Source organism: Ahaetulla prasina, chromosome 2 (assembly GCF_028640845.1).
Source record: "Ahaetulla prasina isolate Xishuangbanna chromosome 2, ASM2864084v1, whole genome shotgun sequence".
NCBI lineage: Eukaryota > Metazoa > Chordata > Lepidosauria > Squamata > Colubridae > Ahaetulla > Ahaetulla prasina.
Window position 1 is genome coordinate 222,033,873 of NC_080540.1, and position 26,421 is coordinate 222,060,293.

General features: G+C 45.6%; 1 protein-coding gene across 14 annotated transcripts in view; it reads left to right on the top strand.

Annotated features, from left to right (window-relative positions):
- The window catches only part of NFIB (nuclear factor I B), a 269,310-nt gene that overhangs the window by 22,154 nt on the left and 220,735 nt on the right, over nt 1–26,421 (top strand). The window contains exon 1 of one of the 14 annotated variants that reach the window (XM_058168191.1): nt 6,055–6,074. The exons of the other annotated variants lie outside the window; for them this stretch is intronic. The gene's annotated coding sequence lies outside the window, so the exon portion shown is untranslated. Of the gene's footprint in view, nt 1–6,054; nt 6,075–26,421 lie in introns of those variants that run through there. 14 annotated transcript variants of the gene reach the window in all.

Consider the following 26,421-nt stretch of genomic DNA (forward strand, 5'->3'; position numbering starts at 1 on the left):
ACTTTATGACTGACAGGTATGCAGCTCTATTGTTGGCACTATTCTTGAAAGAGGTCCAGCTGTTTCTCTGTGTGTAATTTGGGGCCTGAAGGAAAGCTAGATTAGCTCATTTGCCCTTTCTCTTGACATTTTGTTAAATTACTGATCTTCGGTGGTATCAGAAAGTTGCTCCCTGAGGTATTTTGCCATATATTTTTAAAGTATTATTTTATATAAAGCAATAAAGAAATGAAATGAAATATAACCCAGGCATATCTGACACAAATCAACCATTCACCCTCACAAACATAAAAAAATTAAAATGCAGTAAGTTTGATTCATTGAATACCACAAGTCAATTTTTAACAAATTATTAAGTTTATTTGAACTCTGTTGTCCTTTTTTTTATGCCATTGTTTGATGGCAGTGTGGGCAGTAAATGAATAAATACTACAGTACATCTAGGAAAAATACAGATGAGCTATACAATTACCTTATTGCATGGTTTTCCTTGTTCTACATTATTAGATTTCTCTGTACTTTAATTGCAAGGCTGTTCCAGCTTTATTTTTGAAAGGTTATCTTGAATTAGAGGTACCCAAAAAGCTGATCCCATAGATGTGTTCAGATGGCTTTGATCTTGTATTTATTAGATAGTAACCACCAAATCACAAAGAACCTTTCTAATTTGAAAGAAAAAATGTTTAATATTAGATTGAGTATGTCAAAGACTTTGGGCATGCTTAAACTTGCATCATAGCTTATTGCTAGAATTCCGAACTAAAAATTATTCCCAAGTAAAAAAATAACCCTGTGAAATTTAGTCTTATTTTATGTTGTAGGTAATGTACTTCGTTGGCTTCTTATATTTTCTTCCTAATTTTTCAAGGGAAAATTAGTAAAATACTATGAAATTAAAGCCAGAGTATCTGATTTGTAACTTTGTCTCTGTATAGTTAATTGTGTTATTTATGTTGCTTCCCTTTCTATTAAGTATCGGCATTAGAACCTTTTTAAGAAACTGAGAGGCCTAAGGGCAGAATGTAGCCAACCATAATTTGGATGAAGCTGCCTTTTATATGGTGTATACATTCTGTCCTTTTCCTCATGACTGTGCTTTTAAAAAAAAACTCTTCTAAAATCTTTTGAGGTGGCTAATTGGCTAATGTGCAAAGGCTAAAAAATAGCTTTTTTAAAAAAAAAATTACTACATGGAGCTTATTTCTTTTTATTTTGTTTAATGATAAAATCATAGTGTGGTTGTGGCATTGGCCACGCCCCTTGCTCCCTCCTCTCAGGCCCAGTTTTGACTCAGTCGGCCTGAGAAAAACTTCTCTGGGTAGATTCGGCTATTTCAGCCCATGTCTGTTCAGATACCATTGAAAATCAGTTTTTTGGCTTAATTTTTCAAGCTTGTCCGGAGCACATTGGTCTACTGCTTCTTTTCAGAGTTCACCGGTCCACTTGCTAGGAAACTAGCTTTACAAGTGAATAGAACACACCGGTCTACTGGCCTGCAAATGGGTGCCATTTTGCCAGCCACCTCTGAATGGCTTTGCCACGGCCATCTCACCCGTGGCAAACGTTTTCAGGCAGCTATGCCACCAATGAGGTATTGGCAGCTCTTGCTCCTTACCACTAAGGATATAAGGCAGCACCTCCAGCTAGCAGCTCCAGTGTCTCTCCGTTTCTTCTACAGCCGCTTACAACGCCAGTCACCTGTAGCATGGCTCTTTGAAGTGCTGTGGAACAGTGCAGGGCCCTTCTGAAGTGCCGTGGAGCGTTGCCCAGCCGTTTTTTTGCCGTTTTACCACCAATAAGAGAGAAAAGCCTTGGCCTCCAGCAACAGTGAGCATCGCATCCGGGGCCTGGATTAGTGGCAGCGGAGTACCCAGGAGCATCCTCCTTTCACAAGCCTCCGCAAGCGGCCAACTGGTCTAGCCTCGCTATGACCTACGGCCATTGGTGCTGGGTGCTGGCATGTCCTAGGTTTGACCTAGGCAAGCTGCCCCTTTAAGCAGAGCAATTCCTGCTTGCGAGTGTGCTGGCTAGCTCAGTTTTTCTGGCACAGCTGCCACCATTTGATTGACATGAGATGCGTTTGAGGCCTGAACTACAACCAGCTGCCATTTTGATGCAGTGAGTACATTGTCCCTTTTTAAAAAAAAAATGGCGGATCAATTCCGTAGCGCCCAAGTTTGTTCAGCTGTTACAGGTTCCCTCAGTAGACAGTCCCATTGTGGCTCTTTCTTTTTCTTCATCCTACCTGATGGAGGATACGTCTGAAGGTTTTTGACTTGAGGACAAGAAATTTGATCTTTAAGAAGATCCACCCCGCCACTGCATGGGCAATCCAGGTGGCTTCCTCCGCTTCCTTCTTCAACCGAACATCCATCCTGTAGCTTCAGCAGTTGCAATCCAGGATACCTCCTACTGAGATCCGGCTTCATCAAGACCTCCACAAAATCATTGCTGCACAGTTTTTTGCCGACAGGATGTTAAACGCTGCCAAATATGCTTCGAGGGCACTGGCTTCCTCAATGTTGTCACGAAGATTTCTGTGGCTTTGCCAGTGGCCAGTGGAATTGGGGGCCAAATGGTGGTGCCTTATATGGGATCTCAGCTATTCGGTGAGGCGTTGGATCTGCTCCTCATCAAAAGCAAGGACAAGCGCAAAATTTTGCTTTCATCAACTAGACGGGCTGATAGGAGATCTACTACCCCTTACAGGAAGAAGTCCTTTCATGGCTACATGTGAGGGGGGCCTTCCCAACCATATTACTCACAAGGACAGACCCGCCAATCAGATCGTCAGTCCTTAAGTGACAGGTCCCGGCAATTCTCCCAGTCCAAACGTCCTTCTCGAGGCTCTGGCTACCGCCAAGCAAGAGGCTGCAAATGACTTGCTTCCCAATCCACCCATAGGAGGCCAATTGGCCCTCTTCGCAGACAGGTGGGTACACTCAGCATCGGACAACTGGGTCCTGAACTTGATCAAATTCGGACTTTCCCTGGAGTTCCTCTCCACTCCCCCAAACTGCTTCATATTATGCCCGGACTTCCACAACACCACCAAACAAGGGCTCATGGCATAGGCCATTCAACACCAACTCAAAATTCAGGCCATAGAGGTGGTTTCAGAAAGTCAATGGAGACAGGGCTACTATTGAATTCTGTTCGTGGTACCGAAGCACTCGGGGTGGAGAGCAATTCTAGACTTAAAAAACCACAATACCCAAATTCAAAATGAGTTCCCTAGCATCCATACTACAGGGGATTTGTCCCGGGGATTTTCTGGTCTTGATAGACCTCATGGAGGCCTACCTCCATATTCCCATCCTGCAGAACCATCGCAAATACTTGAGATTCTGCTATGCTGGCAGGCACCTCCAATACAGGGCCATGCCATTTGTCCTGGCCTCAGCCCCCCAATGTTTCACAAAAATCTTGGCCACAATAGCAGCTCACCTGTGGCAGAAACTGGTAAGGTTACAGGCATACCTGAACGACATCTTAATCCAAGCCCCATCCTTTGACAAAGCTCAGAAGGATCTTGATTTCACCATTCAGACTCTACTCGACCACGAGTTTCTAGTCAATTACAAGAAAAGCCATCTGGTCCCAGTGATCAGAATTATTCATCTGGGCACCGTCATCGACTTGGTGATGGGAGAAGTATTCCTCTTACTGGAGTGGAGAACTGACATCAGGGAATCGACTTCTCATATTCACAAGAACCCCAAGGTTCCTTGTCCAATTTGGCCAAAGGTTCCTTGTCCATTTGGCCACCTTGTCCAAATTGTTGGGCAAGAGGGTATCGTGCATGCAGATACTCCCCTGGGTGAGACATCATGCAAGGCACCTTCAGTGGTTTTTGCTTCCATTCCAACAAGCGCAAACCTCTCACACCTTGACCATGGTCAGAGTTCCACTGCCAGTCAGAAGGTCCCTAAATTGGTGGATTTCACCAGCACTAGATAGAGGGAACCCCAGAGACTCACTCTTACGATGGACGCCAGCCTGTTCTGCTGGGGGTTCATTTCAACTCCCAGGTGGCTCAGGGTCGCTGGTCACCACAGGACCTTGACAACCCAATCAACTGGCTGGAATTGAAGGCGATTCATCTGGCCCTCCAGCACTTTCAATTAGCCCTGCAGGATCATCATGTGCTTGTCTTGATGGACAATGTTGCTGCAAAAGCAGATGTCAACCACCAGGGGGAAACCCGCTCCAGACATCTCATGGAGGAGTCTTTTTGTCTGGGCAGGTGGGCCGAGAAAAATATCCTCTGGGCGGAGCACATCGCAGGGACATCAAACGCTCAGGCAGACTATCTGAGCAGAACAATGGTGGACAACACCGAATGGCAACTCCACCCAGACATTTTTCTGGAAATTTGCAACAGGTTTGGAGCACCGTCCATAGACTTGTTCGCGTCGTGCTAGAACAGTCAACTCCTTTGCTATTTCTCGAGGTTCCTGTCTCAGGGAGCGGAGGGGTCCAACACTCTTCATGGCACATGGCTCCATGATCTCCTCTATGCCTTTCCCTTGCTACCCCTGATACCAGTAGTGGTTCGGAAGGTCATTTCGGAGAAGGCAGAGCTGATCCTAGTGGCTCCTCATTGGCTTCCTTGTCCCTGGTTCGCAGACCTTGTCGGCTTCTCCATATCGAGACCCTGGAGAATCCCCTCAGACAGGATTTCCCTCCGCCAGGGGATCCTGCCTCAGTGGCTCCAACTGACCACCTGGCACTTGAGACGGTCCTTCTGAGGTGAGACAATTCATACCATTCAGGCGGTCAGGCAACAATCCATGGTCTGTATTTACAATGCTACCTGGACTACCACCTCCAGATGGTGCGTCGCATGTCACAATTAACCTCTCTCAGCTTCTGTTCCACAGGTGCTCGAGTTTCTACAAGAGAGCCTGGATCAGGGATTGCTCACAGTACCATCCAGAGGCATTTGGCGGCCATCTCCACGGTATTATCAGGTAACGGGGTTGTCCTTAACATGCCACCCGCTTATCCGTAGATTTCTAAGGGGAGTCAATAACTTGCGGCCTCTTGACTATTCATAAATATCCCACCTGGGATTTGCCCAAAATCCTCAGAACCCTTACTGAACCTCTCTTCGAGCTCCTCAAGTTCACCAGTCTCAGGCATTTCACCATTAATGTTGCCGTTTTGGTAGCATAACGTAAGCTCGACGTATCTCCAAGATGGCAGTGCTATCAGTCAGAAAAGATCTTTGCGTATTCTATCCGGCGAAGGTAATTCTGAGGACCTATCCTTCATTCCCAAAATCAACTCCTGGTTTCACAGGGCCCAGAAAGTAGTACTCCCAGATTTCTGTCCATGACCATCACACGTTCTTGAACGTAAGTGGCAAAACCTAGATGTCAGGAGAGCCCTTAGGATCCATATTAAAAGGACAGCTCCAATCAGACAATCTGAGGCCTTATTTGTCTCGTTCCAACCAACCTCATTAGGATCAAAGGTGTCCTCCTTGACCATTGGTCTCTGGATCAGGGCTTGTATCGCCTCAGCCTATCAGGCCCAAGCGATTCTGGTTCCCAGGCCCATCACCGCCCACTCCACGAGGAGTGCGACTATCACTGCAGCCTGGTCTATGCAGGCCTCCCTTGAGGAGGTCTGCAGGGCGGCCACCTGGACTACTCCTTCACCTTTCATCAGCATTATAAGCTGGACGTCTTTGTATCAGCGGAGGCATCTTTTGGGAGGAGGGTCTTGCAACAGGTACACCGAGCCGGGGTCACTCCAGGTCCTTAGGTTTCCTGCCCTTAGGACTGCCAAGCTTTGGTATGTCCCATGTCTGGCCGATGCCACAACCACACTGGAGACTGGACGTTGGTCCTACCTGAGCATCCTTTCTCAGTGCATTGTGGCATCGGCCAGCCCCTCCCTTCTGCTTGAGGTCCTGGAGATTACCCTCCTCTAAATTTGACAGAGTTTTTATTCCAGGTGGTGATTTATCTTCAGCTCTGTCTTCGCTGAAACTGGACCTGAGAGGAAGAAGCAAGGGGCATGGCTGAAAAACTATGATTCACAACGCACTGAGAAAGGACGCTCAGGTAGGACCAACATCCATTCACTTTGTTTTTGATACTAAAAAGAGTGTTGTTGCTTTTCTACTGGCTAAAGAATAACAGGACAGTGTTACAAAATAGAATTATAAAAACGATTTGTCTGTCTTAGTGCAGTTTCAGACTTCTAAAGTTTATATTCTAAAGCCACTGTTTTTCCACACAATCCTTTCCTGTTTTTCTACACAGTGGTGTCAGAAATGTGTTTTTATCTTATAGCCAATTAGTTATATTTGTCTGTTTATGTTTCTGAGATTAAGTTACATATTATAGTAAGTTTTGTGGTAAGTATAGAAAACAGTTATTAGATTGTTGTCATTGTAACCAAAGGGTCCTATCCTACATTCATTTTGAGCTCCTTAAATCACTAAGATTTAATTATGTTCTGGCTTAAATTGTAAAGAATAAATTGAAACTAAGAAATAATTCTATCATAAGGCTTATATCAGTATATGTATAACAGGAATCAATTTCTAAAGGAATGAATATTCTATTTACTTGTTACATATTCATATACTATATTTTAATATGCGTTTTCTTGTTTTTTATATTAATGCAATAGTGGGTATTTTTTCATGATCTGTAATTATCCAATAACAATTACTGCTCCATTTATAAATACCATAATAAAGGGGGAAAAGGCTTATAGAAATACGAAGAATTTTAGTCTCTCAATGATTAAATAGTCTTATTATATAGTATCAACTCTTTTTAAAAAAAATATTTGGAATAATTTTTAATTCTAAGAAGCATTGAATCAAAATCTAATCTGTTTCTCCTTTCTATATTTATCTAATATGAAAGTGACACACTTAAAAATAAGATCAAAATTCTCGGCTAAACATTTGAACAGTTACGTAGAACAATGAAATAATATGAACATGTAGATGATAATAGGCAGGTAATACTTAGGTTATAATGAATTACGAAAACTGTAAAAATGTGTCTTTCTGATGTCTGTCTAATCACTGTTTAAAACTGTTTTAGCATTTACATAATTTATAATTATTAGTTCCAAGTAATACTTTTTAATATGTGTAGCCAATGCTCTAAACTTTTCAAAAATCCAGTATGCATTCCTAGCATAGTTGATATTTGGACTACGTGGAACATGGAAAAGCGTCTATGAAAACCTCTTTTCAAACAACTAAAACTTTTTTGGTTTTAATGCTTATGTTAAGCACTTAATGTTTATTATATTATTATAATCAATATGCATAACATTATTTGCATTGTTCATAGAAATATATTCTAAATATATCTTAATGCTTTGGGATATGTATTATAGTAGAGAACATTGGTAACTATGTATTTTTGAAATAGTAAAGAGGCAAAAAAGGTTATAGTGTTCTCTTCCTAAATCACCTGATTGGCAATGTAGATGTCGTTTAAGATGGATGCTAAACAAAAGGAGAAGAGTTCATATGTGAACAAGCAGAGATACCAAGACTGCTTAATCAGATCAGCTGAGCCGCTCCAGCTGCCATTCACAAAACAGCTGATTCGTGAGTGCCACTCAGGTCGCCGCCTTCAGCAAGCGTGACTGCTTTTGCAGCCAATTGCGACTGCAAAAGAAGCTGGAGGCCAAACGACTCACCCCACATGCCTCGCACCCTCCTTACCTAATGGTGACAGATACAGCAGGCAATTCTGTCCATGGAACAGCTGCCTCATGGGTGCTGCCCCGGCTGGCACCTCCAGCAGGTGTGGCTGCTTTTGCCATCGATTGCAGCCACTTCTGCAGCAGGAGGCTAAGCGGTGTGCCCCATGTGCCTTGCAATGGCCTTCTAAAGAGTACTGTAGCAGCAGCTATCCACAATTTTTTTACCATTATTTCGTCCTGACTGTACTGGGTCACGTGGGTCGGGACGATATAAGGGTTAAAAAATTATGGATAGATGCTGCTACAATACCATTTGGAAGGCTGGCAAAGAGGCGGGAGTCTCCTGCTGCAGAAATGGCTGCGCCCAAGGAGCACTTTTGGGAGAGAAGGCAAAGGGGAAGCTATCAGTTGCAAACTCCCGGCCTGCTCCCGCCTCTCCGCCAGGCAATCCCCGGCAGCCCCAAACACCCAAAGCTCAACCCACCCGGCTCCCTTTTCCACAGTGCCCAGCTCTTTATCAAGGGGGGTGGCAGGTGGGATGGAGGAGAAGTGAGTCACATGGAGCAAGACAGTGCTCACTCCTCTTGCTATCTCTTCTTCCCCTCTCACTGGCATAGCAGGGCTTCTTGCCCTTGCCCAAATTGGATGCAATTTGGGGGTGGTAGATGGGGAGAGGTGGGGCTGGGGAGACGGGAGATGTGTCTTACCTGCCTTGCAGCTCCGTCACATGTCTTGCTGTTGTCTGCAGGCAAAAACACAAGTTCGAGAAGTTCGATTGAACTCATGAGTTTTTTTTTACCCTACAACGTGTTTGCCTGCAGACAATGGCGAGACACGCGACAGAGTTGCAAGGCAGGTAAGACATGCGTCTTGCGTCTCCCCAGCCCCTGGCAAGGGGAGGAGGAGAAGTTATGGCAAGAGGAGTGAGCCGCGTCTCGCTCCATTGGACTTGCTTCTCTCCCGCCCCACATGCCACGCCCCTCGATAAAGAGGTGCTGTGGAAAAGGAAGCTGGATGGGCGCAGGCTTTGGGCGTCGGGCTGCCAGGGGTTCCCTGGCGGAGAGGCAAGAGTGGGGTGGGAGTTTGCAGCTGAGGTGGATGGATGGATGGATGGATGGATGGATGGATGGATGGATGGGAGGCGGGCTAGTGCCAAGAATGCCGGGGAGATTCCCACCTTTGGTTGCCCCAGTGAACAGCTGACGAGTGGCTGTGTTATGCTGTCGCAGCAGCGCAACGCTCAGCAGTCATGAGGTAGCCACACTCCGCTCCTGCACCCCCAAAATAATAAGACCCCCCCTGATAATAAGGCCAAACCCTTATTTTGGGGTTCAAAAAATATAAGACAGGATCTTATTTTCGGGGAAACACGGTAATACTTGAGTGTGTAGCTGTGAGCTCCAAACAAATTTACAAGAATCCTGAATTCTTGTTTAGAAGTTGACTGATAATGAGCAAAGGACCTGATAGAACAGAAAGAAGTGGATTTTATTTTGAAATTTTGTCTGAAAACATACTCCTTTCCTGATCTTTCTAAAATAAAAAAACTGGGTTGCAAATGGGAAATATCCTGGAGTTTGCAGAGCTGGCTAATGTCAAGCCAAGCTTGTAGAGATTCCAATAATCTTTTGTAAATGATATTGCAGTTTTACACAAGCCAGATCCTTTTGTCTTCAATGGGCTATGTTGCAATCTGAGATACTGTGCTTTTAGCTCTTAAGTTTTCAGACTTTGAATAGATATTGCACCCATCTAAAGGTACGAGAAGATTACTCTGAGTTTCAAATAACTGCAATCCTCTCATTTCAAATAGGGGAAGACTTCAGAAAGTTTGCTTGCCTTGATTTGATTATTGAATCAGGTGCACTTGTACTTTAGAACACATCTGCGTAAATGTTTCTCCCACCACTAGAATCATAATCTTTATAGATGTTTTAAAGAATGGTTAGTGGAGAGAAGTCACTTTCCCATAACGTTTATTTAATTAAAAAAATTACTTGCCACCAACTCAATTCATGATTTTGGGAAGCTTGCAATGTTCTGTTGCTTCTTGTAGTTATATTCAGATTTAAAAAAAAACTGTGTTGGATGGCAGTTTGCCACAAAACATTAGGGAAGTTAGCTGAAAAGGAAAATAAGGTGGTAATTCACAAGGACTCTACTCCATTATTTCAATTGTTGATATGAATTCTCCATCTGGTGACATATCTATGAGCAGTGTCTCCAGCCTGTGGCTTAAAATATATCCCTTTCTAGCCAATTGATTTACATATCACAAAAGGCTTTCTTTTATGCCAGGGGACCTGTCCTGGGAATGGATGTTGAATCATCAAATCCTAGATAGCAGGTTCATTCGAATATTCATGAATACTCTTTAATGAAAATTTTGCTACATGTCCTAGAAATGGACAATTAACCAAAGTATGGAACTTATTTTACTCCTAAAAAAATACATATAGTGAAATTTCTTTGAAGGCAAATCCTTTTATTTGACTTTAATTGCATAGAATGAAGTTGGGAAGGGGGGGGAACTACACAAAACAGAAAAAATACTGTGTTTCAAATTCAGAACAAATATCACTCTTTCTCCCTTGTAAGGCATTGTTTCCAGTGTTTCAGCCCAGAGCATAAAAGCTATCTCTCTCTCCCTACTCAGTTGCTACCAGCATTGCTGTTATTTGGACTTGTAAATCTGTTCCTTGTTGTGAGGGTTTTATAATAAGTGCTCTGGAGTTCAGGAACTTGCCCACTTCCAAACATTTTAAAACCACTTACTTTAGTCCTCTGTCTGCCTTCAGCCATTGTCACCATCAGAACTTTATTCTTGTGCCTTTGAGTTTGTTTTTTAGTCCTGGTATCTTGTCGGTGTAGTCCTAGCCCTGCAATTTTCCTGGCAAGTTTTTTTCAGAGGTAGATTGCATTGCCTCCTTCTGAGAGAAGGAGAGAAAGCTGAGAGAGAGCCCAAGGTCACCCAGTTGGTTTTATTCCTAATGCAGGACTAGAACTCACAGTCTCCTGGTTTCCAGCCTGATGCCTTAACATGCTGTGCCAAACTAGCTCTCACTACAACATGCTCTGCAGCAAGTCAAATCCATACATTTCCTTTTTCTTGCTTTCATCATCCTGGCACATCAGTTCTGCAGAAATCCATAACAATTGTCCATCCTCTGTATTGAATAAAAAATAGCCAGTGATGGTTGCTAATCTCATAATTAAAGTAATTTCTAGTATTTAATTTAAAGATGAAAGAATGTGTAGTTTAATTTGATGGCTCTAATGAGAGTTTCCATTTAAAAATATGGTCCCCCCCCCCATCTATGTTAGTGTTTATTACCTAGAAGGGATAGATAGACGCAATCAGGTTGTGACCATGCCATTCTAGATTCTGTTACAAGGAATAGCAGCATGTTTCTTTTCCCTAATCTGTTGTAATGCTGCCTTGTTTTTTGAACCATTTGTCACTTTTAGGTCATGTGCCTGGGACCACTTAGCACAGCCATGAAGAACGCTACGAGGCAATTGTTTCGGATCATGCAAATGAGACTACTGAATACTGAAAGTTATGGGCAATATTTTGGAAAATACCAATTTACTGACAGATTTATTGAGTCAAATGTATATATGAGGTCCCTTGATTTCATTGTAATGCACTGAAAACAGATGTTGAAGTGCCCCAAACTGAATTTAATAGTTAATCTACATTCCACATGGAAGCTACGAACAAACCATTTAGAATTTTGTTGTTAATCCTGTTAGAGATTCTGAAAATACACCCTGCAGAGTAAATTCATTTTCTACATTCTCTTGGTTTTTATGAGAATAGAGATAGATGCTTGTGATAAATTGTAATTTAATTTGTAAGTCTTTTGGACAGAGACAATTTAGTCTCTGTCCAAAAGACTTACATTTTCTATTTCACTGCAGGCAGGCCTCTAGGCTGATTCACACATCTGTTAACAGGATAAGCAGTCCTTCCTTTTTTAGAAAAAAAAACAAAACACCTGAAAAAGCATTAGTCATGGAAGCTTGTATTTGTAGTTTCTGCTTTGGATGGATTCAATTTTTCATTGTGTGGATTTTTTATCTTTTGTTATTAGTGGGACAATTATTAGGAAAAATAAATTTATTTTATTTTAGTTTTTACTGATACTACCTTTATTTCCTGTAGTTTTTGTTCATTAAAACTAAGAGGACTAGTAACGTCAATGCTGAGATGTTCATGTTTTATTCATCTTAGTCAAGAGAGCTATACACCTGTCAGATTACAGGCAATTCTCACTGAATGGCCGATTAAAGTTATAATGGAACCCAAAAAAGTTACTTAGAACTTTTCCTCAATGTTATGACTGACATGTTCACACAAACACAGACTGCAGTCATGTGATCACATTTCAGATGCTGGTGACATGACCACAATTTGACTTTTTTGTCGGTCTCCAGCAAAAAACGCTCATTTGGGAGAATTGATTTGTTTAACAACTGTGGTTTGCATAACAACCATATTTTTGCATAACAACCAGGGAGTTCTCCTGTACGTTGCTAAGAGAGTCCAAAGCAATGGGTTGTTAACTTCATCTGATTGGCCTGAGACTGAGTTGAATTTGTTTAAACACACCTCCTTTTCCTGTTTAGCTCCAGTTTATTAACTCGGTCGGCCATAGAGAGACTACCTCCTTTAGCTCCATTGCTTTTGACTCTCTTATCAGCTCATAGGACTTCAATAAATCAGGAAAAATTCTCAAAAAATGTTTTAAAGTGCCCAATTGTTTATCTTTGACTGCTGGGAGTCGGAGCGGCAGGGAAAGAGGCTCGCGCTTCGCGCAGAGCCCAGCGCCGCTCAGCTGAGCCGCCCGAATGCCGGGGGCCATTTTACCTCTCAAGCCTCGTAGAATCGACAGATTGAGGAATGGACATCGCTGGACCTCACCAAACTGTAAGTGGAGCCCAGCGGAGCACAGGAGAAGCTGCGGTGTCGGCTTCGCGCTTGCAGGGGTGGAGAAAAAGATCCGTGGTGTCGGAGGCTAGCTCCCCCTGCCAACACTGCAGTAAAAAAGGCGCTTAGGTGGTGTCTGCTTCGCGCCATTTGGGGTACCCCCCCCCAGGCAGCCCCCCAGGCAGCCTTTGAATGCATTTTCCAGCTGTGGTGTCAGCTTGGTGCTAATTAGCCCTTATTGTCTGATCTTATTCCAGGATTCTCAGATCAGGGCCACAATACTATTTGGGCATATAATCCAAGGCTTCTAATAACTACTAGGCCTCATTTCCAAGATGGCGGATCGCTGCAGTTCTCCTTCCCGGGCTTCTGCCTCGCCCTCCCAAGGACAACTTACTAGCGTGGCTCCTCCCTTCACAAGAGCAGATTCAAATCAAGGGCTTCTGCCACCAAATCTAAGTCTTCTACTTCTCTCCAAACCTCTGCTGCTGCAGAGAGAGATGCCTCAAGAAGACAACGGGCCTTGGATAGGCAATTTGATAAAGCAAAACAAAAATTAGCAGAGGAAGGCAGGGAAACTTCTGTCCCTCCAGAGAGTCTCAGAGTTTCTTCCTCACCTCCACTAACTGAGGATTCTCCTCTATTAAATCAGCCTGGATGGTCTCCCACTATCCCTAGTGGTTCAGGAGAAAACCAGGAAACAATTTGTACAGTTTTTGGTGATTCTTCTAGAGCCATGCCTGAGCCTCCACATCAGGCACCTTCTGCCACCTTCACTCCCACAGCAGCGGGAGTCTCCCACAGAGAGGACAGTAATCCTGCCATTCCTCAGGATATATGTCATCTTATCATGCAAACCATTTCTCAAGGCATTGACAATGCCTTCACTCAGAGAGGTTTCCCAGCTCCATCTCCTTCGGACAGCTCTGACCAAAGACTCCATTCTGAAAGCCACCCACCCAGACTACGCGCGCTGCGCACACGCTCTCCAACCCCTTCACACCATAGTGAGGATTCCTTTTTGGGGGAGGAAGACATAGCAGAGTATAATCTGTCTGAAGACGAAGAGTCTGCCCCAGACAAACCTGCTCCCACCGGCCTTTTTCGCCATGAGCTTTTCTACACATTACTACACAAGGCAAAAATTACGGCCAACATGGGGGTTGCCTTACGCCAATCTGAGGGAGCTTCAGATCCGTCAGACCCCAACAAATTCCTCTTTACTGAACCAGTCTCAGAGCAACGGGTAATTCCATCACCCAAGCTCTTCTTGGACATCATCCAACGTCAATGGGGTCACCCTGGTGCCATTCCTACTCCTAGTGGTTCAGACAAAAAGATGTACACGACGGATCAAGATCTTGAGGACCTCCTCAAGGTTCCTACCGTAGACACTCCAATTGCCACTTTGGCTTCTTCCTCCAACATTATACCTTCAGATGCAGCAGAGGGTCTCCGAACTGAGGACCGCAGAGCGGAACTCTCCACCCGCAAAACCCATCAAGCGGCTGCATGAGCTATCAGATCTGCCACAGCAGCCTCATTCTTTGCTAGAACCTCTTTGATATGGCTCAGACAAATGCAGGAGAGGATTCCTCAGGGTGACTCCAGATTACATCAGGACATAAATAAATTGATAGCGGCTGCTGAATTCACTGCGGATGCCACCCTTAATTCTGCAAAATTTGCATCCCGAGCCCTTGCCTCCAGCATCACCTCCAGGAGGCTGTTATGGCTTAGACAATGGCAAGCCGACATGAAAACCAAATGGCGGTTGGCGGCTGCCCCATTTAAGGGTGGATCTCTCTTTGGCAAAGCCTTAGACCCTATTTTAGTTGAGGGAAAGGATAAACGTAAGATCCTTCCCTACGTCTCTAGATGTTCAGACAGATGTCCTTCTCTTCCTTACCGCAGACAGCCTTTTCGTACCCAGGATCCCGGGTTCCAATCCCCGGCCTATCAACGTTCCTTTCAGCCTCCTCTTGACAGGTTTCAGGACAGACAGTCCTTTCATAACAGGACCAGGCCATCCCAGACCAGATGTCCCTCCCGTGGACCCGGCTTTCGACCTTATCGCAGAAACAAATGACTATCCCGACCAGGATCCCATCGGCGGTCGTCTTACCAAGTTCGTCCCTACCTGGTCCCACACGACAACCAACGCCTCGGTACTGCAAACCATCACCCTTGGTCTCTCCCTCGAATTCAATTCAGAACCTCCGAGGAGATTCATCAAATGCCAGATTCCCAAAGAACCTACCAAGAGGGCTCAAATGGAAGCCGAGATTCAACACCTGCTGTTCATCAGTGCCATAGAACCGGTTCCCACGCCTCACCAGGGGACCGGCTTCTATTCAATTCTTTTCTTAGTGGACAAAAAATCAGGCGGCACCAGAGCCATCTTAGACCTGAAGCAACTGAATCTTCACATCAAATATCGCAAATTCAAGATGCACTCCCTCAATTCAATCTTAGGAAGCATCAGAAGAGGGGACTATCTAACATCCATCGACCTTAAGGAGGCCTATCTACATGTACCCATCAGACCAGCCCACAGACGCTTTCTCAGGTTCAGTTATGCCGGAGCCCACTTTCAATACAGGGCCCTACCCTTCGGTCTATCTTCCGCTCCTCGTACCTTCACCAAGATTCTGGATGCTGTGGCGGCCCACCTTTGCACAATTCCAGTAAGAATGCAATGTTACCTGGAGATATATTGATTCTGTCGTCTTCCGCCCAGCAGGCGTTATGGGACTTACAGGTAACAATTCAATCCCTACAGGATCACGGCTTTTCGGTCAACAGAGCAAAGAGCCATCTAGTGCCTACAACCGAAATTGTCCATCTGGGAGCAAGAATCAACACCAGATCCTGCCAAGTGTTTCTTTCCCGAGACCATCTTCTCAACATAAGAGACACGACAAAAAAGGTAAAGGCACTCAAGAGGGTTCCACTTTCGCTGCTCTCACAGTTATTGGGAAAGATGGTCTCTTGTCTGTCGATCGTGCCCTGGGCACGTCTTCACTCACGACCCCTACAATGGTTACTTCTACCACACCAAAGAACAGGCAACAGCCATACCGAAATCAGAATTCCTCTGCCCCCAAAGGTCAGAAAGTCTCTACAGTGGTGGTTGTCATCAGCCCTGACAAAGGGCTGCTCATTTCAGGAACATTGCCGTCTTGTCCTCACCACGGATGCAAGCCTCTACGGCTGGGGTGCCCACCTACTAGACCAGGTGACTCAGGGTCGTTGGTCCCCCAAAGATCTCAAGAACGACATCAACTGGTTGGAAATGAGAGCTGCTCACCTAGCTCTCAGGTACTTCCAAGCGCAGCTATCAGGCCATCATGTGCTACTGCTGACGGACAACACTACCACGAAGGCCCATGTGAACCGTCAAGGAGGCACCCGATCCCGCATATTGATGAAAGAGGCTGCAGCCATAGGCCTGTGGGCAGAAAAACATCTTCTCTCACTACAGGCAGCCCCATATCCGGAGTCGCCAACACACAAGCGGATTGGCTGAGCAGGAGGACCATCGATCAATCAGAGTGGCAATTGCATCCGGATCTGTTTCTCACAATCACGATCAAATTTGGGCAACCCATAGTAGACCTCTTTGCCAGCCCGACCAACAAACAACTTCCAAGGTTCTTCTCCAGGTTCCAAACCCCAGAAGCAGAAGGAGCAGATGCCCTACGATGTCAGTGGCCCCGGGGCCTTCTTTATGCCTTCCCCCCGACTCCCCTTCTGCCAAGGGTCATTCGAAAAATCTTGGAACAGAAGGCAGAAGTCCTCCTCATAGCCCCTTATTGGCCTCTACGGAGTTGGTTTGCGGATCTGGTGAGCCTGTCCGTCAATCCACCTTGGCGAATTCCACCGGATCAGATTTCTCTACGCCAAGGAGCCATTCTCCACCCAGAACCTCAATGTTACCAACTAGCCATCCGGCACTTGACTGGGAGATACTAAGGAAAGAAAAGCATTCCATGGGGCTCATCTCCACCCTTCTGGCTTCTAGACGCCCATCCACAACGCGTATTTACGAGGCCACATGGTCATCATTCCATCGCTGGTGTCTTAGACGTCGAATAGAACCTACTTTTGCCTCCATTAGATATATCCTGCAATTCCTCCAGGACGGATTGGACAAGTGTTTGGCCACCAACACCATCCGCCGGCAGGTTGCAGCTCTTGCCATTGTTTTATTCTGTGACGGGACCTCTGCACTTTCTTACAATCTGCGACCGCCTCCGGTCCACAGATACCCTACCTGGGACCTAACCCTTGTCCTTCAGATGCTTCCCCTTTCGAACCCTTGAGCTCCTCCAGTCTTAAGCTCTTAACCTTTAAAGTTGCCTTTCTCATAGCCATAACCTCAGCCCGCAGGATCTCTGAGATCGCTGCCCTTTCGGTCAGAAAAGACTTATGCATTTTTCACTCTTAACAGAGTCATTCTCCGTTTAGACCCTACCTTCCTTCCTAAAATAAACACAAGCTGTCATAGGTCTCAAGAGGTCATCTTACCGGATTTTTGTCCTCATCCCAAGCATCCATCGGAGCGTCAGTGGCACACGCTGGACGTACGAAGGGCCCTGTGTATTTACCTCAACAGAACAGCTCCTTTCAGGAAGACAGAATCCCTATTTGTTTCCTTTCAACCTAGGGTTCTGGGCACCAAAGTCTCCCCATCCACCATAGCAGGTGGATAAAGGCCTGTATTTCCATGGCCTACGACCAGCAGAAACACCATCTTCCAGGCCGCATCACTGCACAATCCACCCGCAGCGCGGCCACCACAGCTGCCTGGGCCAACCAGGCCTCTATCTTGGACATTTGCAGAGCAGCCACATGGGCCTTTCCTTCGCCATTTATTAAAAACTACAAGATGGACTAATTTGCCTCAGCCGAGGCCTCATTCGGACGGAGGGTCCTGCAGCGAGTTCTTCCTGTTGCTGAGTCTTCCTAATCTTCTATTTCCCGCCCTAGGGATATTTAGCTTGGGTATATCCCATTGCTTTGGACTCTCTTAGCAGCGTACAGGAGAAGGAACATTGGCTTACCTGAAGGTTCCTTTTATGTACGCTGCGTGAGAGTCCAACCCCGCCCTATTTACTTCTTTTTTTCTATACACAGGACTCTGGAAAGTTATTGTTCTGTTTTACGGTTTCAAGTTGAGTTCGTCTTCTCCAATACCGCTTCTTCGTTAATAAACTCGAGCTAAACAGGAAAAGGAGGTGTGTTTAAACAAATTCAACTCAGTCTCAGGCCAATCAGATGAAGTTAACAACCCATTACTTTGGACTCTCACGCAGCGTACATAGAAGGAACCTTCAGGTAAGCCTATGTTCCATCTGCTTTATGAGCATTATAAAAAGGATTGTAAAATTGAGTCAGATCACTTGGTGACCCACTTAACAGCTGCAATGACTTAAGACCAAAATCCCTGGCTCAATTGTGATCATTAAGTGAGGATTACCTGTATCTGTAGAAAATCAGCAAAAAGACAAGCTAGAGCAGGGGTGTCAAACTCACGGTGGCATATGTGATGTATCAGGACTTTTCCCCCTTTGCTAAACTGGGCGTGGGCGTGGCCCGCGCGTGATGCATATGGCCTGTGGGCTGGGAGTTTGACAGTCCTGAGCTAGAGTTTCAAGCTAATCACTAGTCCATCAGGCTGAACATCTAGTTCTCCATTGTGTCCATTGGAGGTTGCCTGAGCCTCTTTACCCATCAATGGGAGGCTACAACAGACACTTGGGTCATCAATACAGTGAAGTTCGACCTCTCTCTTGAGTGCCTCTTCACACCCCTGAGTTTCTTTATACAATGCCCAGTATTGAAAGATGCAATCAAAAAAGGCATGATGAATTCAGCTATCCAACACCTGCTGGATATCCAGGCCATTCAACTGGTTCCTCAGGACTAACAAGGGCAGGGATTTCATTCCATTATGTTTGTGGTCCAAAAGAACTTGGGGGGAGGAGGGGGGGGCTGGAGGGCAATCCTTAATCTCAAGAAGCTGAACAAACATCTCACGTACAAGCACTTCAAGATGCACTCCCTCCAGTCAATTCTGGAGGATATCTGGGAGGGTGACTTCCTCATGTCAGTTGACTTGATGGAGGCGTACCTGCACGTGCCCATCTTGCCAGACACCGGTGCTTTCTTCGATTCTTCTATGCAGGCCGACATTTCCAATACAAGGCCATTCAGCCTCTCATTGACACCCCGGATGTTCACGAAGCTGTTAGCAGCCTTAGCTGCCTACCTTTGAGTATCCCAATATGATTCCAGTGCTACCTGGATGATATTCTAATCCAGTCTCCTCCGGTCCACAGACAGGACAACGATCCAGGTGCTCCAGGACCATGACTTCTCTATAAACATTGAAAAGAGCCATCTCTCTCCTACCACCAGATTGCTCCACCTGGGAGCAGTCATGGATACTTCAGAGTGCATGGTCTACCTCCCTTGGAAAGACAGTCTAGTCTGCAGACATTGGCAAGACACATCCAGCATGAAGGGGTAGTACCCCTGGCACTCTTGTCACAGCTCTTGGGAAAGATGGTATCATGCATTGCTGTTGTACCATGGGCACATCTTCATGCCGGGACTCTGCAATGGTTCCTTCTGCCTTACCAAGGGTCTGGAAGGAGCAACTGGTCAATCTGAGTTTGAGTCCCACAACAGGTGCTGCAGTCGTTCAGCTGGTGGACATCCAAGACTATCGCCAAGGGATGTGTCTTCAAGACACCCAACCGTCTCACCATCACAACAGACGCCAGCCTCTTTGGCTGGGTGGCCCATCTGCAGTCCTTGATAGCTCAGGGCCAGTGGACTCAAACAGACATGAGCCACAATATCAACTGGCTGATGCATATGGCCTGTGGGCTGGGAGTTTGACAGTCCTGAGCTAGAGTTTCAAGCTAATCACTAGTCCATCAGGCTGAACATCTAGTTCTCCATTGTGTCCATTGAGGTTGCCTGAGCCTCTTTACCCATCAATGGGAGGCTACAACAGACGCCAGCCTCTTTGGCTGGGTGGCCCATCTGCAGTCCTTGATAGCTCAGGGCCAGTGGACTCAAACAGACATGAGCCACAATATCAACTGGCTGGAGTTAAGGCCCATATACCTGACACTAAGGAAGTTCCAGGATTCTGTATCCGAATAACATGTCTTAATCTTGACGGACAACGTCAAGCCCATATAACTGCTAAGGGGTACCCATTCCAGGAGACCATGGTTTGTTGACTTGGTCAACCTGTCAGTGGCAAGACCCTGGAAGATCCCTCAGGACAGAATCTCCCTCTGCCAAGGGCCCCTGGTCCATCCAAACCCACAGTGGTTCCAGCTGACTGTCTGGTGCTTGAGCGGAGAGCCCTAAGCCAGGACAATTTCTCCTCCAGGGTAATCAGGACCATACAGGCCTCTAGGAGGCCTTCTCCTGACAAGGATCTACAATACTACCTGGACAGCCTTTTGCAGCTGGTGCTCCAGCAAAGACATTGACCCTCATGCGATGTCAGTAGCTCAGGTTCTGGAGTTCCTCCAGGACGGGCTAGACAAAGGCCTGACACCTAACACCATCCATCAACAGGTGGCCGCCCTGCCTTTGGAATTGTCATATGGGGCTTTGGAATCTCTTTCTCAGGTCTCCACTGTGTGAAGGTTCCTCAAGGGCGCAACAAACTTAAAAACTCCAGTGGTACACAGATACCCCACCAGGAACATGTCGAAGGTTTTAAATGCTCTCACAAAGGGCCCCTTCGAGCCACTGAGGACAACAAGCTTGTGTTTCCTCACAAGGTGGCCTTCCTGGTGGCCATCACAAGGAACCTTCAGGTAAGCCTATGTTCCATCTGCTTTATGAGCATTATAAAAAGGATTGTAAAATTGAGTCAGATCACTTGGTGACCCACTTAACAGCTGCAATGACTTAAGACCAAAATCCCTGGCTCAATTGTGATCATTAAGTGAGGATTACCTGTATCTGTAGAAAATCAGCAAAAAGACAAGCTAGAGCAGGGGTGTCAAACTCACAGTGGCATATGTGATGTATCAGGACTTTTCCCCCTTTGCTAAACTGGGCGTGGGCGTGGCCCGCGCGTGATGCATATGGCCTGTGGGCTGGGAGTTTGACAGCCCTGAGCTAGAGTTTCAAGCTAATCACTAGTCCATCAGGCTGAACATCTAGTTCTCCATTGTGTCCATTGGAGGTTGCCTGAGCCTCTTTACCCATCAATGGGAGGCTACAACAGACACCAGCCTCTTTGGCTGGGTGGCCCATCTGCAGTCCTTGATAGCTCAGGGCCAGTGGACTCAAACAGACATGAGCCACAATATCAACTGGCTGGAGTTAAGGCCCATATACCTGACACTAAGGAAGTTCCAGGATTCTGTATCCGAATAACATGTCTTAATCTTGACGGACAACGTCAAGCCCATATAACTGCTAAGGGGTACCCATTCCAGGAGACCATGGTTTGTTGACTTGGTCAACCTGTCAGTGGCAAGACCCTGGAAGATCCCTCAGGACAGAATCTCCCTCTGCCAAGGGCCCCTGGTCCATCCAAACCCACAGTGGTTCCAGCTGACTGTCTGGTGCTTGAGCGGAGAGCCCTAAGCCAGGACAATTTCTCCCCCAGGGTAATCAGGACCATACAGGCCTCTAGGAGGCCTTCTCCTGACAAGGATCTACAATACTACCTGGACAGCCTTTTGCAGCTGGTGCTCCAGCAAAGACATTGACCCTCATTTATTCCCAAGGTGAATTCCTGGTTTCATAGGGCCCAGGAATTGATACTGTCAAACCTCTGCCCGGGGCCTAATCACGCCCTGGAAAAGAAGTGGCACACCTTGTATGTCAGGAGGGCTCTCAGTGTGTACATCAGGAGGACTTCCTCCTTCCAGAGGATGGAGTCCTTGTTTGTCTCTTTTCATCCTTCCTCTCTGGGCACCAAGGACAGCCCATCGATTGTGGGATGGTGTATTCGGGCGTATATAGCCAAGGCCTACGAACTTCAGGCTCTTCCGAGGCCTCAGCGTATCACGCCCATTCCACTAGAAGTGCAATCATGACAGTGGCGTGGGCCACACAGGCCTCTATAGAGGAGATCTGTCGAGCAACAACTTGGTTCTCTCCATCCCCGTTTATCCGACACTGCAAGCTGGACACCTTCGCTTCGGCTGAAGCAGCCTTTGGCAGGTGAGTCCTCCAGAGGGTCCACACTGAACAGGGGACCTAGGACCAGACTGCTCCCCACCCGTTAGACCATCTGATTTTGTCAAGAAATGTCAAAATTGTTTCCTTGCAGTTGCTGCAACTATAATTTTGAAAGTGAAACCTGCATGGACTTAGAATAACTCTAATATTCCCAATCTGTAGACACTATCCTGTTGATTCAAAGTTACTATGACCACCATAACTTTACTTCCCTAGGCAGCAGTAGTGTATCTCGGTGAAAGCCTCATTTAAAAGTTGCTGTTACTGTACAGGAAATAAGAACATTGAAAAGAGCCATCTCTCTCCTACCACCAGATTGCTCCACCTGGGAGCAGTCATGGATACTTCAGAGTGCATCGTCTACCTCCCTTGGAAAGACAGTCTAGTCTGCAGACATTGGCAAGACACATCCAGCATGAAGGGGTAGTACCCCTGGCACTCTTGTCACAGCTCTTGGGAAAGATGGTATCATGCATTGCTGTTGTACCATGGGCACATCTTCATGCCGGGACTCTGCAATGGTTCTTTCTGCCTTACCAAGGGTCTGGCAGGAGCAACTGGTCAATCTGAGTTTGAGTCCCACAACAGGTGCTGCAGTCGTTCAGCTGGTGGACATCCAAGACTATCGCCAAGGGATGTGTCTTCAAGACACCCAACCGTCTCACCATCACAACAGACGCCAGCCTCTTTGGCTGGGTGGCCCATCTGCAGTCCTTGATAGCTCAGGGCCAGTGGACTCAAACAGACATGAGCCACAATATCAACTGGCTGGAGTTAAGGCCCATATACCTGACACTAAGGAAGTTCCAGGATTCTGTATCCGAATAACATGTCTTAATCTTGACGGACAACGTCAAGCCCATATAACTGCTAAGGGGGTACCCATTCCAGGAGACCGAATCACTGGGCACTGGGTGGAGAGACACCTTCTGTCCTCCAGGGCAGAGCATATCTCCGGGGCGAGTAATGTGTAGATGGACTGGCTCAGCTGGACCACAGTGGATCAGAGTGGCGCCTGCATCCATCCTTGTTCCAGGAACTGATGAATCACTTTAGCTCTCCAGTTCTGGACCTGTTTGCCACCCCAGACAACAGCCAACTACCCAGGTTACTCTGTCCACCCTGACAGAGTGGAGTTACGATTGGACCCCTCATTTATTCCCAAGGTGAATTCCTGGTTTCATAGGGCCCAGGAATTGATACTGTCAAACCTCTGCCCGGGGCCTAATCACGCCCTGGAAAAGAAGTGGCACACCTTGTATGTCAGGAGGGCTCTCAGTGTGTACATCAGGAGGACTTCCTCCTTCCAGAGGATGGAGTCATTGTTTGTCTCTTTTCATCCTTCCTCTCTGGGCACCAAGGACAGCCCATCGATTGTGGGATGGTGTATTCGGGCGTATATAGCCAAGGCCTACGAACTTCAGGCTCTTCCGAGGCCTCAGCGTATCACGGCCCATTCCACTAGAAGTGCAATCATGACAGTGGCGTGGGCCACACAGGCCTCTATAGAGGAGATCTGTCGAGCAACAACTTGGTTCTCTCCATCCCCGTTTATCCGACACTGCAAGCTGGACACCTTCGCTTCGGCTGAAGCAGCCTTTGGCAGGTGAGTCCTCCAGAGGGTCCACACTGAACAGGGGACCTAGGACCAGACTGCTCCCCACCCGTTAGACCATCTGATTTTGGTAAATCCCATTGCTGGATTCTCTTCCCCAACACAATGGAGAAGGGACATTGGTCCTATCTGACACGCTCTTTCTCATGGTTCGGGGAAGAGAATCCAGCTCCACCCTAGCAACCGTCTGGTCCATAGTCTGGGTGGGGCTAATGTTTTCACAGGTCACAAGCCTCATCATCGCTATGCCTTCGTCAAACTGAGAAGGGACCAGACAAGGGAAGCGGATCCAAAAAAACGATGACTCTATTCCAGGCAAAGAATAGAGTCACCCCCCTTTCCTGGATTCTCTTCCCTGAACCATGAGAAGGAGCGTGTCAGGTAGGACCAACGTCCCTTTTCATTTTGGTCTCGAAGATGCATATGTATAAATTTGTCATAAGCTATCATTTATGGTACTTGCAGTAGACCAGGGGTGTGCAGTTTCTGTGAAAGCACTTCTACTATGCAGAGAAGTTTTGGGTTAGGGATAAGATCTGTTATTGTAGATCTCTGTCTTTATTTTCTGCAGGACTAGAGAGGCAAAGGAGCTTTTTTCTGTACTAAATCCACACGTTTCTGTTTCTTTCCTGCCTATGTCATTCTAGGACTTGCCAAATGCCTCAGAGGTTTGGAAAACATAGAACTCTGCAATCAGTACAGAATAAACAAAATTAGTGAATGTTTCAGGTTTAATTATAGAAACCAAACAGGGTGATAGATTAAACACGTCCAGAAAAACTACTGAGACCTGAATAATTCTGAGGAAGCAGAATTAATGACCTCTATGATTCTCCATAATTGTCACTCTATTTATTGTTAATTTTGGGTTACGCATTTTTGTCAAGAAATGTCAAAATTGTTTCCTTGCAGTTGCTGCAACTATAATTTTGAAAGTGAAACCTGCATGGACTTAGAATAACTCTAATATTCCCAATCTGTAGACACTATCCTGTTGATTCAAAGTTACTATGACCACCATAACTTTACTTCCCTAGGCAGCAGTAGTGTATCTCGGTGAAAGCCTCATTTAAAGGTTGCTGTTACTGTACAGGAAATAAGAACATTGAAAATTAGTATAAAGAAATCAACACAAAGTATTTATTGATGCTATAGGAATTGTAGCTTCACATGAGTTTCACATGAGTCTTAGCAATCTACAACAAAATACTGTATTTTCCAAAATTATAATTTGAGCACATATTTCTTTTATAAATATATTAATAATGTTGGAAATGTAATATTTATTCTTTATCTTAGCAATTGTCACAACAGAGAGGAATGCCTCTTTCACCATTTTCATTGCATCCTTTTTGAACTATACAGGGAGGTATTTTCATGGCTGGGCTAGTTCTGGAGAAGATTCAGCTGAACTCTAAGTAGTTTATTATGATAATTTATGGTACATTTTGAGAGTTTAAGTTACTTACCATCTGCTCATAATTAGCTGAATATGGGAGTGCCATTTGGTCAAACTTACGGGATCAGTTTTAGTTACTGCACTTAAAGAAGCAGGCAAAATTCTGGTAGATGTTAGGCCAGTACTTTGTGTTTTAGGGGTGTGTGTTTGTGTGTATGTAATATGGCAGTTGTTTAATATGGTTCAGTGCTTTGTTATAAGAGAGAGTTAGGCTCATTACCAGCAATGTGCGTTATTAAGATAGTGATGATGTGGAAACATGGAAGGTGGGATGGTTTTGCTCACAATGTGATAATTTTCTCAGTGATCAAACTTCAATTACACAACCCTTTTAAAAAATAATCGGCTGGCTCCCACATTACCATGTATTTAAAAAAGAAGAAAAAGCAATTTCTTTAGGGCCAAATTATCTTCCAGATTACCCATTGTTTTATATAACAACAGAGTTGGAAGGGACCTTGGAGGCCTTCCAGTCCAACCCCTTGCCCAGGCAGGAAACCCTACACCATCTCAGTCAGATGGTTATCCAACATTTTCTTAAAAATTTCCAGTGTTGGAGCATTCACAACTTCTGCAGGCAAGTCGTTCCACTTATTAATTGTTCTAACTGTCAGGAAATTTCTCCTCAGTTCTAAGTTGCTTCTTTCCTTGATCAGTTTCCACCCATTGCTTCTTGTTCTACCCTCAGGTGCTTTGGAGAACAGCCCAACTCCCTCTTCTTTGTGGCACCCCTGAGATATTGGAACACTGCTATCACATCTCCCCTAGTCCTCCTTTTCATTAAACTAGACATACTGAGTTCCTGCAACCGTTCTTCATATGTTTTATCCTCCAGTCCCCTAATCATCTTTGTTGCTCTTCTCTGCACTCTTTCTAGAGTCTCAACGTCTTTTTTTACATCGTGGCGACCAAAACTGGATGCAATATTCCAAGTGCGGCCTTAACCAAGGCATTATAAAGTGGTACTAACACTTCACATGATCTTGATTCTATCCCTCTGTTTAGGCAGCCCAGAACTGTGTTGGCTTTTTTAGCAGCTGCTGCACACTGCTGGCTCATATCTAAATGATTATCCACTAGGACTCCAAGATCCCTCTCACAGGTACTACTATTGAGCAAGGTGCCACATTATACAGTACCTGTGCATTTTGTTTTTTTTGCCTAAATGTAGAACCTTACTTTTTTCACTGTTGAATTTCATTTTGTTAGATAGCGTTTTGTTTTTCTGCATTTTTCATGATTTTTAAATTGTGATGATTTTATTAAAAATTACATCCTATTGCTTTATTTTGAAATACACATACTAGCCAGTGGTGAAATCTTCTGCCAGTCACCACTGGTTCACTGCTCCCGCATGTGCTGTGCACACCAGATGTGCACTGCATGTGTGCATGCGCAGTGCATGCCAGACATATGCTGCATGCACGCATGCGCTGTCCACACAGGATGTATGCTGTGCGCGCATGCGCAATCCATACCAAACACACACTTTTG